This window comes from Protopterus annectens, chromosome 12.part0 (genome assembly GCF_019279795.1).
Source record: "Protopterus annectens isolate FY-2018-M chromosome 12.part0, PAN1.0, whole genome shotgun sequence".
NCBI classification, from domain to species: Eukaryota; Metazoa; Chordata; order Ceratodontiformes; family Protopteridae; genus Protopterus; species Protopterus annectens.
In genome coordinates this window covers 673,344,838-673,364,420 of record NC_056746.1, presented here as the reverse complement: position 1 = coordinate 673,364,420, position 19,583 = coordinate 673,344,838, and the positions used below count along the sequence as shown (strand labels likewise).

The 19,583-nt window shown below is 39.1% G+C and overlaps 1 protein-coding gene across 1 annotated transcript in view; it reads right to left on the bottom strand.

Annotated features, from left to right (window-relative positions):
* Positions 1-5,217, bottom strand: part of LOC122816777 (cytochrome P450 2K1-like) — a 397,116-nt gene extending 391,899 nt beyond the window's left edge. Inside the window, exon 1 of the mRNA XM_044089795.1 lies at positions 4,842-5,217. The gene's annotated coding sequence lies outside the window, so the exon portion shown is untranslated. The remainder of the gene's footprint in view (positions 1-4,841) is intronic.
* Between the last annotated feature and the right edge of the window lie 14,366 nt (positions 5,218-19,583).

The following is a 19,583-nucleotide window of genomic DNA, read 5'->3' as shown; positions in this document are numbered from 1 at the left end:
CATATTAGTCATAGGTGACTCCATTGTGAGACACACAGATGTGCCTCTCACCAGGCTGGATAAGAAGAAAGTCACGGTTAGTTGTCTGTCAGGGGCCAGAATACGCCATATCACACACGCACTCAAGTCTGTCAACAACAAGTGCTGTTATGACTATGTCATAGTCCATGTTGGTGTGAATGACTTGAGATGTACCTCCCTGGACTATATGAAGAGAGACATGATTGAACTCGCTGAATATGTGCCCCAGGCAGGTATGTCCATAGCCTTAAGCAGAAATCTACCATCACCCAGAATGATGCCTGAAAACAAACAAAAAATGATTGACTTTAACAACTGGCTTAGTTTCTGGTGTCATTCCAGTTGGATCCAGTACCTGACAGCCTGGGAAGATATGATTGACAGACCACGATGCTTTGCCAGAGATGGCCTACATCTGTCTCACCTGGGCTTCAGGATTCTGGCAAAGGCTCTTGTCTCACCTATAGTGCCATTTTTAAGAAAAGTGATGAGGTTAAAACTACCAACATAAAAATTTCAACAAAACACAAATTAAAGGTCATGCTACTAAATGCTAGGAGTCTAAACATGAAACTGCACTCATTGCAAGCATTCCTAACCCTAAAAAATGCTGACATCTGTGCAGTCACAGAAACCTGGTTCAAAACTGCAGAGAGCACCCCAGGCTTACCTGGTTACTCATCCTATCATACATTCAGACCCCAAACTGTGGGCAGTAAAGCCAAAGGAGGTGGAGTTTCAATATATATTAAAGACGGTTACATTTGAAAAGATTGAATGGCTGAAAGATCGAAGACCATATGGTGGAGATCATATGATCGATATTCCAGAGGATCAATGTTTTCAAATTGTAAAAAAAAATAAAAATACAAGAAGACGTTACTGCAGGGGGGCAAGCCCCCCTGCACCCCCACAACCTCCTACTTAAATATACCAACTCCGAGATCACTCTACACTAACAATACAGCACAGAATGGGAAGTTTTCCTATTCCCTGCTGTAGTGCAATCTCGGAGTTGGTATATTTAAGTAGGGGGTGTGGGGGTGCAGGGGGGCTTGCCCCCTGCAGTAACATCTTCTTGTATTTGTTTTTTTTTTTTTGTTACAGTTTGAAAAGATCGATCTTCTGAAATATTGATCATATGGTCTTCATCATATGGTCTTCGATATTTCAGCTGTTCGATCTTTTCAAATGTAACCATTAAAGACAGACACACCTCCAGCCTGGTCAAACAGTATGACACACAGGAGACACTCCAGGTGCAGTTGACTATTGACAAGATCCCTATACAAATCATTGCTAGCTACCGGCCCCCAAATCTGACCCAATATGCCAAAACTGCATATCTAGAACTTTTCAAATCTATCAATATTCAACCCTTTACCCTGATCATGGGTGATTTTAACTACTCAAACATAGACTGGAAGAACTACTCTTGCCAGAACACAAATGTCCGGAGATTCCTCAATTTTGTCAATACAAATGCTTTGGAACAGCTAGTCGATACCCCCACAAGAGGTGATAATACTCTGGACTTGGTATTAACCAACTTGAGTAACCACTGCAGCATCCCTGCAGTATCATCCTCCCATGTAAGATCCAACCATAAAGCAATCATGTTCGATGTCACAATCTCCCCTGACTCTCCTCTAGCTAGGGTCAATCAAAACAAATTCTCCAAAGCTGATTACAGCCTCCTGAGAGATGGTATAAACAGCTTCATGGCCCCCTCCCCCTCTCTAGGAACTGGCACCAGTATCCAAAACTATACCAAATTACTATATGAACATTTACAAAGATGCATGGAATCAGGAATACCTGACAGGACTAAATCATCCTCCACAAGGAAAAGTAAACCTATCTGGTAGACATCTGCAATAAATAAACTCTATAACAAAAGAAAACAATTGCTGTCCAGGACCAGGAAGGAGCAGGTGCCCAATTTATTGGCCACATCTGCTAGAGACAATCATAAGGCCTTCTTCACATATTTCCATAATCTCAAAGGTAGCAGCCAGATCTGTTTAGAACTGGTGGTCAAGGGCACCACATATACAAATGCTGTAGATATAGCAAACTTGCTGGCTGACAGATTCAGCAAAAATTTCACCCCTCTGTCCCCCCCATCAGTAAATCAGGATATTCCCAGTACCTGCCACCTTCCCCTTATATCTAGGGTCAGGTCATCACTGCTCTCTGAAAGGCAAAAAATACAGCCTCCATGGGACCTGATAACATCCCAGGCTGCATCCTACATGAACTCAGGCAGGAACTTGCAGCACCATTAGGTGCCCTATTCAAGAAAAGCCTGAGTACTGGTTTTGTCCCAGCTGAGTGGAGGACAGTCACTGTCTTCCCTTTACATAAAGGTGGGGCATCCACTGATATGGGAAATTATAGACCCATCAGCCTAACAAGCCTGATCTGCAAGGCCATGGAATGGATTATCATGGATATCATTAACAAGAACATTGGCAACCTCCAAACACTTGATCCCATACAGTTTGGCTTCATCAAGGGGAGGTCATTGTCTGTTAAATTTGGAAGACTTTTTTGAGAAAGTCACCAAAGCCACGAATGAGGGGAAGATAGTGCAACCGCCTACCTTGGCCTGGCCAAAGATTTCAACACTATTCCCCACTCAGGCATAATAGATAAACTCTCTCAACAAGGCATATGTTACCAGATGGGTAGCCAACTGATAGAATCCACCTAGTCAAAAAAGGGGAAGCCACCTCAAGCAGTAGAACCGTATCGAGTTTCATACCCCAGGGTTTGGTCTTGGGGCCTCTGTTATTTGGAATATACTTTTCTGAGGTACAGGCCAAAACCAGTGGGCTATGGCTGACCAGATTTGCAGATGACTGCAAGTTGGGAGCTGTCATCAATTCCCCTAGTGACGTGGACATCCTCCAAGAGGGTCTCACCAAACAAATGACTGGTGCCAGAAACATGACCTCAAGCTGAATACAAAACGATGCATCATCATCCTCTTTGGGGAGAGAGATGTCCCCACAAATTATCACATTAATAACAGCATTCTTAGCATGCAGTCAGTCGTGAGGGATTTGGACACCCAGACTGATAGCAGCCTGATTTTTGACCACCATGTTGCTTCCATTGTATAGAAAGCTTTCTACATGGCCCACCTCATAAGTAAGGGTATCTCCTCCAGGGGCAAGGAGGTCATAACATTCCTTTATTCTTCCCTTATAAGGCCCATTACTGAGTACATCGCCCCATTCAGCATGTACCTCACAAAGCATATGCAGCAGCTGGAGAGACCACAGAGGTTCCTCACCAGGAGAATCCAGGGCCTCAAAAATCTACCATACACAGATAGGCTAAAAGTCCTATCCCTCTATTCTGTTTCATACAGACTTCTCAGAGGTGACCTCTGTCTGGCATACAAGGCGATCTCGGACCCCGCCTTGATGGGACTGCTGCATATCCACAAGTCAAGCTCCACTCGAGTAACTCACACACATGGCCTCAACCTGGCCTGTGACATCAATAAGACTTGCTGGCAGGACAGATTTGTTTCCCAGAGACTGCCCTATCTACGGAATAGACTCCATCTCCACATCAAGCAGAGTACCTCTTTACCCCTTTTTAAGCGCAATCTGGATAACTGGATGGGAAATAGAAAATACATCCCTGGGATTCTACCCGTGTCCCTGCTGGACAGGGGCATCGGATACTGATTTTTCTATGCATGGGGTAAATTCTTAATTAGGCTTATAAGGGCCTCAGGGCCAATAGCCTAGTAACTTCCTATGATGCTATGATCTTATGATATATCTTTCTAAATGCATTTTTTAGACAGAACTATTAAGCTGTATGTTGCATATTATTTCAATGACTTAATTCACATGATCAAAACTGTACATTTGGAATAGTTAAGAAAATGATCTTCATTCAAACCAGATCAACAAATTATAAAATCCTATTGTATTCTGAGCAATGAAAAAAGGTAGGTTAACATTGCTATTGTGTATATAGCTAATCCAAACAATAAGATACATTGTATAATATTAACCAATTTATTTTTACTTCTTTTTTTACTTCAGTTTACAGGCAAAAAGGAGACACTGAAAATGTGTACATCAAGAAATATATTATCAGAAAATGTAATTCATTGGACCTGAAGTGAACAAATCTTTCTAAAGAGGATATATAGAACCATATATGAAAAATGACATTTATATCAAACACTACACTGATGTGTCACGGACAGTCTACTGAATACACTTTTTGCTATGTTTTGTTATTGCTGTGAGACCAGTATTTTCAGTTATAACTTTGCAATTACAGCATTACATTTAAAAAATCATTGCACGTCTAAAGGTCAACTTACATAAAATCATTATTGACAAAATAAAAACTAAAACACTAGTTCAATAATTGTGACAGCAACAGGCAGTTTATTTATTTTGCAACTAAATAAGCAGGCTGATCTAAGCCAAGCAACTTTAATTATGGCATCAAATATGCATTGTCAATCACTATGTAATGTTTTCTTGTTAGAAGCAAACAATAGATTACTCCAAGTTTCTCTTAAACCATTTTAAGCTATATTGACACTTCTACTACTACTAAAATGCTGTAAATAATTTGCATGGATTTTTACATACTTGATTGTTCACATAAAAAGCTGAGTCCAGATGTTGTACAAGCATGTGTCACATTCATTATTTGGTCAATAGAAGTAAATTCAGCCAAACTAAAATATTCTAAATTATATTTTTGATGTTCATAATAACATATTTACCTTAGAGGTTATTATTTAAATATTTTATAATAGCCTGCTGTTAACTCACCTGTGTTAAAGTCACATCTGGTTGCTTCCTGTCCAGTAGGTGAAGGTTTCCTATTAATGGAACTGGTGTTGGCCCAGGTGGAAATTTGAATATGTTTGACTTTTTAGATTTAAAATAAAATTAACAAATGAAGAAAAATGAAAGAAGAAGAATATTAGACACTGAGAACAAGCTACTTAGAATGTTTACTGCCCACATAATGAAAACCAAGAAAATTACATTAGTTTTTAACTGAACCATGTTTTGTTATATAGTGCAGCACCTTGATGGCAACGAGATATTCTGAGCTTTTATAGGCTGTTAAAGTTTATCTGATTATAGCATTCTTCCTGGAAAGTTACCCAAGATGACCTTTTTTATGAGATAAAATGTATTTACAATATTTAAGATGAGCCAATAAATGTTATCCCTTTACATGACTTGAATATATTGATCCTGTTTTCACTCAACAGAATAGATCATCTTCACCATGCTTATTATATATATAACGTCTTAAAACATTTACATTTTAGTGACCATATTATGCATATTATGATGAAATCAATGGATAACGTTATAGCTAATGCAGTGAATGCAGCAATTATTACCCTTATATAGTTTATTCTTCCATAGTATTGGCGTCTTTATCATTATTCAATAAAGGAATAGTTGGCTTTACTGTGGTGTATTGAACTGCAGTTCACTGATCTGAAATGAATACTTAGAACATTTTGAACTATTAGCAAATATATAAATCTGACTACGGATGATAGACATTTTATTTATTTATCTTAATTTGTTAAACAGGGAAGAGCAACAACCCATGTGGGCTTTTCTTGGTCACTGTTAACAATCTCTAAATGTTATTCAATTTTTTCATTAAGTATGCATTTCTGCACACGATGTCAAATCCAAAGCTATGATTAAAATGAAACCATTTGGTTCAAACCCCTAACCCAGTAAACAAATGTTATATCTAATACATACATACATCAGTACATACATAAATAAATGTAATACTAACAACACGCATCATAGTAAGGCACGGCATCAAACTCTGCAAAACTGTGTTATGTCATCATTAAGAGACTCTCACAAGTTGCACAGAACTTGCAGTAGAACACAAAATCCCCTGAATGGCATTGATGAGACAACACAGACTGCATATTTGTGCTACAGCGGCACAGGACAGGCATATTTGTTGTGGAAGTATAAACTGTATGTAGATGAATTCTGTATGCAGAGCCACAGTCATGCATGTCCCTTGGTATGCATTTCAGTGTCAGTGTTTACTGCACATTTTGGGAGGCTTGGCATAGTGAGGACAGAGTATCCCTTGTGGTAGAAAAGGACAAGACAGTACAATTCATGTAGTCAAGACAGTGTCCTGGCTTAATTATTTTTATACAACACTTCATTAACATGTCATGTGCATAAACACAGCTATAAACTGAACACAAGGAAGCACACAGGGCAGTATGCACCAGATGTGATGCTCAGAGCCCAAGCTAAGTCAGTGTGTCTATCAAGCCTCATGCACTGTGCAAGTGTGTATGTAATGAACAGAAATTTAGGCCCTGTGGTAAGGCTGCACTGCGTATCTGTTCTGGGTAGGAGTAGCCATAGACAACACTGGGTGCTAAGGACAGGTCAGGGCATGTAGAAACATTTAGCAAGACATTCTATGACATAAGCCAAATAGGCTGGCTGTATAGTCATTGTTTCAAATGATAACTTTCTACTAAGTAACAATGTGAGTGATTGGCCTGAAATTAAAGAAGGTGTATAAATACTCCAGGAAATGGCATAGATACTGTGACAACACCATAAATGGAATTACCAGTATGGAATTGTAACCATTTGAAATGCCAGGACCTGCAAGATCGAGTCCTGAAATACAAAGACTGATTGCCTGAAAGAGCAGGCTTGCATATATTAAGTCTGAGATGACATTTCTCAGAATATTCCCTTTTCTACAAAGTATGATAATCTTGGAGTTGGTATATTTAAGTTTGGGAGTGGGTGTGTGGGGAGCTTGCCTCTCATATAGGGGCTTACAAGGGGATCTTGCCCCCCTTCAAAAAGAGCTTTAAAGAAGAAGGGCTATTTTTGAGATTTGCTCTTCTCCTTGTGATTTTGGTATTTTTTTCAGCTTGTCAACAGTTGGTATTTGAAGTGCCAACATTTCAGTGGGCGGCTGTATGGAATGGTGTACTATGTAACAATACACAAGCACAGCAGTGGCCTGAAACTGGACATATAAAGGAAGTACATAAATCCCACAAGGAATGGTATGGGCATTGTAACAGCACCACAGATGGAATTACCACTATAGAATGGTGCAGTATGAGACCATACACAAACACAGCAGTGCAATGTCATCATCAGCCAACATGTCAGGGAAGTACAACCTTGCTAAAATGCTAGCTAAAGCTATATGTAAAAACTTGGCTCTCTGTAGGATTAAACACTTCCTTTTACCTACAGCTAAAACCACTATAGCTCACACTCATCTAATCGCGTCACTTATTTACGCCTCACCCATTTTTACTAAGCTATCTAAAAATAACCTCAGCAAATTGGAAATGTCCTACAATAACATTGCCAGATTTGCTACAGGCAACCGATTTAGAACCCACCATTGCATTAATATAAAGCAGCTTGGATGGCTTGAACTACAAAACCTGATTAAATTCCACCAACTATCCATAGCCCATAACACTCTTTATAAACCTTCCAATACTCCTATTCTATCCACCCTCTTCACCCCCTATAAAACTCTGAAGTCCTTAAGGTCATCTCACAAACTTCTAGTACATACATCTAAACCCAACAACAAGGCTGGCGACTCTCTCTTCTCTAATACTGTTGGAAAAGCCTGGAATCTTCTCCCCAGTGAACTTTCCTCACTTCCTTCAATATCACCCTTCAAAAACAAATTGAAACTATTCCTCAGAACACACTGGTTATGCCCCTGTACTAAACCTGACTAGTCATCTGTCTCTTCAAACTTGACTCTACCTACCCTTACTACTCATGAACTGTTATTCCTTCCTTATTGACCTAATTACTATCTCCCTCTAGAATATTATATATTGTACCCGTATGCTGTATTATGCCTGCATTCTGTACTGCTAGGTTGTTGTCCTCACTGAATTCTCTGTGTTAACCTATAATATGCATTGTAAATATGACTCTTGTTTACTGTTGTTTATTTGTTATGTGTTGTTTTCATTGTTCTGTCTTGGAGCTTATCTCCCCTGGCCTCTACTGAAAATGGACGTATATCCAGTTAGACTAGCCCGGTCAACAAATGTAAAATAAAATAAATAAATAAATACTACTATAGGTGAGTCAAAGCATCAGTGTCAAGAAATGTCATGTAAAACAGTGCAGGATTCAGAGATGGTAAAGCTATATGAAAGCCATACCCAACATAGGTGTACATTTTTTGTATGGCTATGTATGCAGAACTGGTTGTAATATGTAAACCAGGCCTGCAGAGTGCAATTCTACACAATGTGAGTACAGGAATATGTTCTTTTCAACACATGCATATAGTCTCACCAGACCCACATAGACACCAATGGAAAAACACACATGCACCTACTAGCTTGCAGATACATACCGTAAGGGACAATATGGAAGTTGTGTTTCTGAATATTAAACAGTTTTGCTATTAGTTTTGTCTTTTTTGCATTTAGAAATAGTTCCACAATACCTAGCCAAGATTTTACAGATGAGAAAACTCTTGGGCAATTTTCTGGAAGATTTGTGGTGTTGAAGTAGAGCAAATGAGGGTCGCATAATCTGCGTACTGAACTATGTATTCATTTTTTTGGTGGTATGGGGCTTGTTTTCAAATATATTAAATACAAGTATGCCCATTATTGATGCTTGTGGGATTCCAACTGTGACTGGAAAGAAAGAAAGAAAGAAAATAATTCTTGTTTCCATTTGATTGGTGACTATTTGTGAAATAGCTATGAAACGGGGTGAGAGATGATTGATTTAGATATAGGGGTATAGTTCACTGATAAGTTTATGATGGGAAACTGTGTCAAAGGCCTTTGACAGATCCAAGAAGAGTGCTGATACCAGGTTGCCATTATTTCTGTTGAGATTGTTAGCTTTGGTAAAGCTAATAAGAGCAGTAATTGTGCCATGACTGGGAAGGAAGCCATGTTGGCTCATGTAGGGAAAATTATTTTTGCTAAGATATTTGAGGAGTTTGGCATGAACACATTTTTCTAATATTTTTGATAGTGGTGGTAATATAGCTGTGGATCTGTAGTTGGATGAGTCAGTTAAATTTCCTCCTCTGTGGAAAGGAATTATGAAAGACTCCTTCTAGATGCCTGGGACATGGTTTCTATTATGGATCGGTCAGGGAAGGCTAGAGCTTCAGAAGCACATTTAGGTACTCTGTTGGTAGGCTGCCTGCTGCTTACATTGTTGGTTTAAGTTTTTGTAGGTATTTGTTATGGTGCTAGTTGGGAATGGTTGGAAAGAGAAGGATATAGTATTATTAGATGAGATTGGGGTTGTGAGGTTGGCGGGAGAGCTTTGATTAGTAAGGGAGATTACTGAGTTTATAAAGTGGGAGTTGAGCTGGGTGGCTATATTATAAGGGTTGTTACTAGTTGTTAGTGTGGGTGTAGTTATTTGACCAGAGTTTAGCAGATTGTTTATTAAGGACCAAAATCACTGAGGAATATTTTGGTATGTTGACTGAAGGTTGATAAAATTGGATTTTTTGTCTTTGTTTATTAATTTTTTTGCAAGATATTTTAAGTATGTAAAGTATTTGTAGTTGGATTGGGTTTTGTTTTTGGACCATATTTACCATGCTTTGTCTCTTTGAAGAAGTATTTGCTGGTGTCTTTATCAAGGCTATAGGTTTTGACCTGACTGTCTTAGTTCTTAGTGGTGCATGGCCAATAGCCATTGAGGATGTTTAGGCAAGTATTATTGAAATGGGTTACAGCATCATCTAGTGGCATGGCCTTTCGGATATTCCAGTTGTAGAGTTTGATTGTGGAGATGAAATCACTTGAATTAAAGTATTTTGTATTACACACCTGTTGGAAGATACCTGTTTGCATGTGCTGGGATGTTTTCTGACAGCAGAAGTTGGCAGATAGTCACTGACACTGTGAGCAAAGCAACCAGAAGAATTTCTGTTATTTTGTTTGTTTCTAAGAATCCAGTCAAAGATGGATTCCTTATATATGTGTTTCTGTATCCTGGTTGAATCTTTTATAATTTGTGAGAAACAAAATGGATTGATTGATGGGTGCTAGTGTCTTTAGGGTCTCAGTTTATGTTAAGGACACACATTATAATAGTTTCATGTGGTAAAATGTTATATAGCCAGTGTAGAAGTTATTCTGCTGTTAGTATTTTACCCTGGTGTGAAGTAAAGCCTGGTAATGCAGATGGCTTTTATGCTGTTATGTTTGAGATGTGCTATGAGATATTCTGCATTGCTAAATGTGGGTAAAGGGTGTGGGTAAAGGATACATTCTGGGGAGTTTTGTATATTATTGCTACTCCTCCACCTCATTTATTTGTTCTGTCAAGTCTAAAAATGTTATAATGCTCCAGGGATCTAAATCTTGTCATCACAATAAACAAAACATGCTTGAGGGATAGGTTCCTGACCCAGAGACTCCCCAGACTCTGGAATAGACTACCCATACATATCAAACAGAGCGCCTCTTTGGCCCTCTTCAAAAGGAACCTTGATGATTGGATGGGAGAAAGGAAATTCACCCTGGGGATCACGTCAGTTGCTCTGCTAAACGGGTCCAGGGAAGTAAATAGTGTGGGAAGAAATAGCCAGGAAATTGTTATGGCTAGGCTTGTATAGGCCCTAGGGCCGATAGCCTAGTACCAACCTATGAACCTTTGAACCTATAACCTACCGGTAGTATTTTACTGTCTTTTACACGAAGGTTTAGCCATGTTTCTTCGACTACAGCTGTATCATAATTGCAAAGTGCTAGGCATGCTTGGAATTCTTGGAGTTTATAGCAAATGATTCTGAGTTTAATATCATACAGTATTATGTCTGATCTTTTGTAGCTAGAGGTGTTGAATTTGGGGAAGATATTGATGCAGTTTTGACATTGTTGTAGAGCCTGGGTTTGGATGGATGTCTCTACTGAGTTTCATATGAGAAACTGAGTGATAGAGATGGAAATACCATTTAGATTTGTATTTGTTTATAAGGAGGTAGGACATTTTTTTCAGGTTATTTTTTTAGATATCTAAAATGGTTGGAGGGATTTGGGGGTGTATTTTTGATGAAATGAAAAAGGAGGGTGCTTTTGTGAATGGTGTATAGGGGGTCAGTTGGTGTGTGATTTGCTCTTTGGAGAGATGTGAGTTTAATATTCATTTGTTGAGGAGTAGTAGAGAGTTTAGGTGTCTGTATTATTATTTTGTGGTGTATAATGTGTAGGGTCTGTTGGAATTTTTGTGAAATACAGTGAGATGTGACTGATTGATGGAGGAAAAGTATCTAGACGTTCTAGATACTAGTAAGTACCTAGAAGTTGTGTTTTTGTTTTGTTTAGAGAAAAATCTAGAAGGTAGAAAGATCAAAGGCTGACTACAAGTTACTAATGTCATATGTGTGTTTATAAATTAATTGTTTCAGTTTCCTTTCTGTTTTTCCCACATAATATGCAAAACAAACTGTGCAGTAAGCCAGGTATACCACCCCTTTCGTATAACAGCTTTAATAGCCTTTAGCCTTTACATTTTCTACAGTACTCCAGTAACTCAATTCCTGGGTGTTTGCTATGTAGGGACACTGGGGGCACATTCCACACCTGAAAGTGCCAATCCTGTTAACCACAACATTACTATTTTTAGTCCTTTCAAAATAATTTTTCAAAATGGGACACATTCTTAATCTAAATTTTAGATTCCTTGAAAAACATCTAAGCTATTAGGCATACTGGAAAATATATCCCAGTACCTCTGAACAATATTTTGAAACTGAAACAATGAATTTATGAAGACATATATGACATTAGTAAAGGACAAGAGGGCATGCCTTGAACAAACATTCGTTACACTGCCCTGGATTTAGTTTCAAGTTTTGGGATCTGGAACAGGTTAAAAAATTTGACAGAGGTGGTGACTGGAAAACCAGTCTAGAATACAGTGAGCTCATGTGGCAGTTGAGAATGGAGGCTTGCCCCCCCCCCCCCGATTTAAATGAAGATTATTCCATTGTACCTGCCCTTAAGAGAAGAGATTTAAAATAATGCTTTAAAATAACAGATTGGATGTAGTCCTAACTATGCATCATTTATTTTATTTATTTATTATAATGGTTTACAAGTTTGAGTGCAATTTAATTAATGGAAAATTTTATTTAGTACTTTTCATTGCATTAATGGATGTTTCTTGGGGAAGGAATGATTAATTGAATAATATTTAGCAAGGAACTAATCAATTTTTTAGATTTTTTAATTAGTTAATTGATGGTATTACTTAAATGGTTGTTACTTTTGGTTAAGCATTCTGATGACGTTCCCTGTACAGAATGAAAGTGCTTAATTCAGTGTGTTTCTGTTGTATATATTAAAGTTGTATCTCTTTTGGAGCTGTTGGTGCAATATCCTTGCCTTTATTGGGACCAGTTTGCCGGACTGGGTGTTTTGTGTATATTATTGGTTGCCTGTTGCTCACCCAGTTCTTTTCCACCTTTTTGGCTGGTTACATTTAAACTGAGCTTAATATTGGAGAAAGTTGTACAGGTTACAAAAATACACATAAATATGCCCCTAGTTTCCTCACTGTTCCCTAAAGTACTTTGGCAAATGATTAAGAAACACCTTTGTAAGGACTTCAGGGTGTGTGTGTATGTGTGCGTGTGCATGTGTGCGTGTGTGCGTGTGTGCGTGTGTGTGTGTGTGTGTGTGTGTGTGTGTGTGTGTGTGTGTGTGTGTGTGTGTGTGTGTGTCTACTAGGCAAATGAGTAAGTTCCTTTTAGAAAGTAGAGCAGTTTAACCAAGAATATCATATGCTTCAAAGCACTTATGCCTTCAGCACTACTATCATTTTTAGGCACCAATTACTGTCTTACAGTTAGACATATAGGTTCATAGGTTGGTACTAGACTATCGGCCCTAGGGCCTATACAAGCCTAACCATAACAATTCCCTGGCTATGTCTTCCCAGAATATTTACTTCCCTGGTCCCCTGTCTAGCAGGGCAACTGTTGTGGTCCCCGGGATAAATTTCTTATCTCCCATCCAATCGTCAAGGTTCCTTTTGAGGAGGGCCAAAGAGGCGCTCAGCTTGACATGTATGGGCAGTATATACAAGGGTCTGGGGAGTCTCTGGGTAAGGAACCTATCCCTCCAGCATGTTTTGTTCATTCTGATGATCAGGTTTAGATCCCTGGAGTGTATAGCTTTGAGGGATTGGGATTTCTTTAAGTGTGGTACAGTAATAAGTATAGTGTGTTTTCTGACGTACTCACTGAAAGTATTTCTATAACAGTATAAAACCAATAAACAAAGACATATAAACTCCTATGCCTTGTAATATAACAGTCACTTGCCAGGGATAGTTACAAGAACTATGTATTATAATACTAAAAATACCAACATGCAGGTTGACAATAGTAGTAATTTTAGGTGATGGTATATAAAGAGAGCAAAGGAAGACATTAAGTACTTGTCAGCTTAATACAGCAGTTGTCCAGGGTTGTAAATTTTCTATGGATAAACTAATGAAGTCTTTCAGATTAAGTAGGAAGAATAATGCCAAGCTTATATATTCTTTGCACTATAAAGAATAGTTCCATACAACACAATTAAAATATGGTTCACCAGTATCACATCTGAAAATAAGCTATGTCTGTCTGCATAACAGGCAGGTTATGTAGGAACAGTAGCAGCTATATATATATATATATATATATATATATATATATATATATATATATATAGTGTGTGTGTGTGTGTGTGTGTGTGTGTGTGTGTGTGTATATATATATATATATATATATATATATATATATATATATATATATGTATATATATTCAATGCACTTTAAATGACCAATAGCACCAGTAAAACCATATGGTTCACTAGCATTGCAACAGAAACAAGAAAAAAAGTGCAATTGCCCAACAGAATGTCTGGCAAAATACAACTGGAAAGTTCCAAAGCATGGTTTGATTCTCAGTAAATGCTACTACATTTATGCTAGCTGAAAAATAAAACACACTCCCCAGGAATCACTAATCTTCCGTGTAAGACTAAATTAGTCTTACATGGAAGAGCCAGTCTAAGAGTAAGATGGCAGCGCACCATGCATATTAATTAAGGCGCGCTGCCTCAACTCTAAAACTAAGATGGAGCGTGGACGAGTGTAGGGGCGTGTCGGATTGCCGATCAGTCCAAAAATCCACGCCCCTGCAAGTTTGAAACTTGGGAAATGTCTAGTTACATAAGCGAGTCTGCTCACATGTGTACATTCTAACATTAACCTTCCCCATATAGTAAACCCCATACAAATATAAAAAGTAAAAGACATGTTTTTTTTTTTCATTTCTGATATAGCTGCCTATATTTGCACGTGTTTGCACGTGTTTGCCCATTACTTAGCTACAGTTAGCAGTTTAGACATCGAAGAGGATAATAAGAAAAATATATGCAAATTAAGTGAAATAGCGATAGTGTAGTGGTTAGAGCCTTCACACAAAGAGGAGGCATTCCCGGTTCGAGTACCACCACTACACTTTTCATTTTCTGTTGGAAATCTGTATACAAAAATATTTCCTGACACGTATTATTTAAATTTTTGTAAAAAGCATTGAAATGTTTTATATATATATATATATATATATATATATATATATATATATATATATATATATATATATATATATAGGAAGGTGAAATGGTTATGCATACTGATGCATGAGTAACTTATTTTAAGCAATGTAAAGCACTGCTAAGCATATTTTACCAGTATTGAGCATATTTATATTTAATTGCTCGTAGCTGAGCACTGCATTAACTAGCGCAATGTCTTTGCACGGAGCTGCACATTGTGCAAATTGGCGCAAACAGAACATGTTTGCGCATAGCTGCGCACCGTGCTAACCAGCGCAATGTTGGGCAACGTCGGGCAACATCAGGCAACGTCGAGCAATGCTGAGCAAAGTCAGGCATAGTTGAGCAAAGTCAGCTAAACACTGCCACACCTCCTTTACGGTACCTTAACCATTCAGGTCTGGCCAGTAGGAAAATAAAAAACAGTGACAGGGCTCGAACTCGGGATACTGCGCACTATAGTCACAGTACATAACCACTAAGCCATGACAGCATTTCATAACCATGCATTTTCAACAGACACATATCTATCAAAGGAATATTAAACATTGCTAACATTAGCTAAGCAGGTGTGCCTACAGCTGAGTTTTTTCAAAACTGGCCAATCACAAATACATGTGGGAAATGAGGCATATTTAAACTCCACAGGTGAGAATACTTGCCATAACTGGTTGTAGCTCCCTTCTGCAGTCAGCATGGCCAGTGTTGGAGAAGGCACTCGATTTCGAGTGCAACGTTGGGGCATTGTGGAGACCAAAGTAATGGTTTGGCTCCTAGTCCACAATCATGAGGAAAGACTCCTGCGGGGCCAGTACCAGGGCACCCAATACAAAACGGAGACCTAGAACTGTCTAGCTCGTGAACTCACCAGTGCCACTGGCGTTCCTCGGATTGGTGAGCAGGTCAGGCACCATTACTCTGACCTGAAGTGACGTAAGGAGGATCAACTGGACCAGTGGATCCAGGAGGCCCATAGGATGGAAAATGTCCCACTACTGAGTAAGTAGCCATTGTATTAAGTATTTAAGAATTGCTATTCTTGTCTATACTATGGACAGGTATGTCTCATTATCACTGTATTTACTTCACAGCTGCAGGTGTCCGGTCTATGAATCAGCAAGCCCATGAAGATAGGCTGCAAAGGCTGCATCACCAGGCAGGTTAGTAATTATTCTGCATGTACTGTTATATAAAATAAATGAGAGAGCCTTCAAAAAAAGTGTTTTAACCCAATAAGTAAAGGTGTAATAATTCTTTAATAAAGGTATAATTCCTGGAGTGCATCTGTGTGATTTTCTTTGATATGTTGTTGTACTGTTGCATTTTAGAAATAGTACTGTTGTATTAAGCAGTGCTAGTTAACCCACACTTGGGTAGGCCCATATAAAGTGGATGAAGGGAGTGCCAGTAGCTTTTATGCATATTTACAGCCCTCAACTGTGGGTTCATACCCAGCATGTACAGGTTAATCTGGCACATGAGTAGTTTGGTATTGTGTTCCCCAAAAATGTCAGTGTGCTGCCAGAAATGTAGGGAGCTGTTAACATATAACTGATAATTTCACCTGAACATATCTAGATAATTATATGAAAGTAGAGCTGTCAGTGTACCATCTCAGCAGTAGTGTGTGTGAGCAACTCTCAAAATATGTAGTAGTAACATCTGCATCCTGGACAGTTTGTATGTCAGATACAGCTCATGTATATAATGATCTAGCAAAATCCAATTGCAGAATAGAAGGACATTGGGTAGTGTAATAATACATTTAAGGGACATATAACTGCAGTTAATAGGAATGTAATGTAAACTAGGATAGATAAGTTGTTAATTGAGCTATCTTTTTCCACCCTACTGTATGTGCATAAAAATGCAATTCCACACCTCAATGGGTATGTCTAATCTCAAAACATTTGTTGGGACATATGTCCTATTGATTTATAAATATTTGCATTTATTTCTATGCATGTGCCCTGTTCAAATACCACAGTATTGGTGGCCTGTTGCAATCAATTAAATCTGCATGCTGTTGTAATATCCAGTATTGTTCTATATATGCATGTGTTATGTTTGCTTTTCAACTGTTGAAACTCTGGTGTGTTGGGTTAATGGCAATACTTCTGCATGCTGTTATAACTAACTGGGAATGCTGTTGACTGTTACTAACCCATATCTTTATTAAATTCTCCAAAACATAGTTCGGATGGGAAGGCCGGTCCCAGCGGACCCACCTGTCCCACCTCAGCTGGCCATGGCACCTGGCACCAGCAGGTCCGGTGCCCAGCCTGGGACCTCCACCTCCTCTGTTGGCCCTGTGCCACATTCAGGTGGAAGCACTGCAAGGGATGGGGCTCAGCTCCCCGTGCAAGCATGGGTGGAGGAGGGCCACCTATCATCCTTCAAATGGTCCGGGCTGTGGTGTATAGAGAGATTAAGTGTTCTGTTGCAGAACCTCTATGCCAGCTTGAGGCATGAGTGGCACAACTCCCAGGTCAGCCTGCCCCTCCTACACAGCCGCCAGCACAGCCACCCTCTGGGCTGTGAAGGTGCAGTGGTGACTGCCCATGGGTGGGGATCTCAGTTCCACTGTTGCCATCTGTGGGCTCATGGGCTTGCGATTTCCAAACATCCATCCCCGTCAGTGGTGTTCACCCACCACGTGTTATATTCCGCCTCTGTATGTGTCTTGTTTGCCTTGTCTGTTTACTTCCCCAACCTACCTCCCCAAATATACCTACTTCCCCTACCCCATATTCCACTCTCACCTGAAAAAAAGGGCAATCTGCTCCCAAAAAAAAATTACGTCCCATACATAGCCGCCCATTTTGCACACATGTCCCCTGGACACATAAAATGTAATTTAATTGGCATTACAACATACTTTGTTGTCCTCACCCCTCTCTCAGGGGTTGAAGGTTTCATATTTACCTCCAAATGTATTCCATATGCACAGCTGTTGCTGTTAAAGAAATGGGCAGCTATGGACCTTCCTACACCTGTCCTGCATATCCCAAGCTATTTTCCCTACTGTCTTTCCCTCTTTGTGCCCCTTTTTCACCATTTTCCTATCTCCCCATTTTCTTTTCTTTCAAAGAAATGAGCGTGGGGTTTAGCAGGAGTAAGCACTATTAAACAGTAGTTAGTGGGTTTGTGCGAGTGTGCGCTTGTTTGCGCTTATTTAAGCATTGCTAAGTATCATGCAAACCCGCTTACAACTGCTTAAAAGTGCTTTAGTCTCTCTGTATGTGAGGGCCTTTGTTCTGCTCAGCAGCAAAATAAAACACCTCTGTCAGTCTTGAACCCCAGACCTTGTACACACGACATTGCATGAAGTACCACTAAGCCACAGTAGATATACAGCAATTTGGTGCTGAAATAAATATATCACGCATCAGAATGAGTGAATGTAAAGGAAAAATAGGAATGCCATACCACACAACTTGTTCTGTGGATCTTTACCAACAGTTGTTGTGGGATTACATTACATGGCTGTGATAAGAGAAGCAGCCATTCTAGCAGGAAATAATGTTACACCATCACTTTACAACCCCCACACAGTATCATAGCAGGACAAACACTGGCATATCTGTTTAGGGCAGAGGCCATACCTCCCAACTGTCCCTAATTTTCAGTGATGTCCCTGATTTTGAAATAAAATTTAGCTCTATCCCTCAGAATCCCTACGAAAACTACTGACATTGGCCAGAAAGGTGGTGAATTACATGTAATGAGTAATGACAATAATTAAGAGTTAGACACTTCTTTTACTTCAGAAAAGGTGTATTAATCCATATGTTCTGGTTCTCTCAAAGTCTCAACTTAATGGCACTAATATTTTAAAAGTGTCCCTGACTTTTTCTCTACTTTTCCCTTAGTCTGTTCAAATATGTACCCGAGTGTTTGAGAGGTCTGGCAGAGGCAGAAACACAGAGGCATATCAGCCTTTCTACTGTTACACACTGTGCAAATAGCTTTGGAAGGAGTTCCGGAAGCATACCCTTATGTAGGAATACAGCACTGAAATACAAAAGGATGTAGCCATGTACTGGTAGCAACCAACTGTAACAATGCCATTGATCTAGTGCTGAAAAGACCTGTGTGGTGCACAGACAAAGAAAAATGGGCTAATCTCTGTCTACCATGTGGATAGGTCCACAGTTGGGAGTTATACAGACAGACTACTTGCCTTGATAAACTAACATGTACACAGCAACCCTATAAGTCCAGCAAGATATCATTCACACAATAATACATACCATATGCTCTCTGTACTTCTGCACCCCTACCCAAATGTAGAATATACCCATGTGTGCAGGGTCTTCCAAGGATGTAGGTAAGCATACTCACAGTACTGAAATGTGTCCAGTTTTCTTGAGCAGCTTGTGCTAATGTCAACACTAAAAAAGCACAAACTGTTTAGAACTGAGTAAATGAATATTCACAGTATAGCAGTTCACAAACAATTCTTGTGCCAAAGGAATACATCTCAATAACTAGCTTTGTATGGCAGTTAATTGTAAAATTTGAAAAGAAAGTACATTCTCCCATGTATCTTGGGTTAGCATTTTGAGGGGTGAGTACATTTCTACACTGACAAGTGTGTACTGGAAGCAGCAACATTTAGGTCTGAGTACAAAATGTAAATCACTGGCTACACCCCTGGCTTCTGATATAAGAACTATACCAACCTTCTGTCTTAAACAATGATGTCCACAGCAAACAAAGATGATCTCCATCTTGGAAAGCTGAAAGGGCCATGCCTACCTGAGTTAGCAATTTATAGTACTGGGTTGCTATGACAGTGATTACTGAAATTACTACACAACAGGCTGCATGCAATTAGCAAATGGTGGCCACTAATTGGTGCAGAGGCCATCACATGCTCATGTGCAAATACCT